Here is a 1,194-nt window from a genome sequence, read left to right on the forward strand (position 1 = left end):
TTTGGGAATTCTCCTGGAATGTGCTGTAGGAGATTCTCCTTTAAGCAGCCCCAGCCAGAGCTCCCAGTAACCAGGAGATGCAGACAACAAACCACATCACACGGCCTGCTGCTCCCTTCCTCACCCACCCCTTATCTTGGCTGCTAATTAAATTCCTGGGGGTTTTTTCAAAGATTTAAAATAATTATTGAGGTTCCTCAGCGTACTCTGATCCCGTTTTCATCCAGTATAAATCACAGTTTCTGACCAAAGACATGAAATGGGGCCAGAGCAGGTAATTCAGCAGCTCTGGCTGAGGCGAGAAGCATTTGCATCACTCACTACTTATATTTGTGGCAAAAGAAGATTCCCACAGGGAATAAACTGGGCTCAGACTTGAGTTCACAGACAGGAGCAACCACTGTGCTCATGGTATGGAAACAGAATCACAGGATGGTTTGGGTTGGAAAGGACCTAAAAGATGGTCCTGTTCCACCCCCTGCATGGGCAGGGACACCTTCCAGCACCCCAGGCTGCTCCAAACCCCATCCAACCTTGAACAATTCCAGGGATGTGGCACCACAGCTTCTCTGAACTCCCTGTGCCTCACAGGGGATAAGAACCCAGTCTGCCGGGGTAAAGCAGCACCATCCCCTCGGGAAACGAGCACAAGGAGACAATTTGCCATCAGTGCTCTCACACACGCGTCGGCAAAGTTTTAATTGCAGGGCACCTGGTGCTCTGAGTAGCGCTGGCACTGAGAGGAGTTCAGAGACAGCCTGTGGCTAAGCGATTAATTAAACACGCACATAAATCCGGATGAGCTGCACTGCTCACGACCTGTACTTAGGAACCTGAAGAGCAAACAAACTCCAGGATCTCCAGCAAGGAGGTGAAGATCTCCTCTGTGTGAAATGTGGATTAAACCCTTCCCTGCTGAGAGGGGAGGCAAACTCAACTCTCGCTATGGAAGCTCGCTGAGGACGTTTAACCCCCGCACGGCTTCAGGGGGCACGGGCGGTACCGGCCGGGACACACGGACGGTCCAACGGCCCCGACAGCGGCTCCTGCACCGGCACCGACCCCTTCAACCTGCCCTGGTCGTTATACTGCCCTGGACCCTTTAACCCGACCCGGTCCTGACACCTGCACCGATCCCTACAGTGTGCTCCGGTCCCGGTCCTTCCACCGGCCCCGACCCCTTTAACCCGCCCC

This window comes from Geospiza fortis, unplaced genomic scaffold, assembly GCF_000277835.1.
Source record: "Geospiza fortis unplaced genomic scaffold, GeoFor_1.0 scaffold172, whole genome shotgun sequence".
NCBI classification, from domain to species: domain Eukaryota; kingdom Metazoa; phylum Chordata; class Aves; order Passeriformes; family Thraupidae; genus Geospiza; species Geospiza fortis.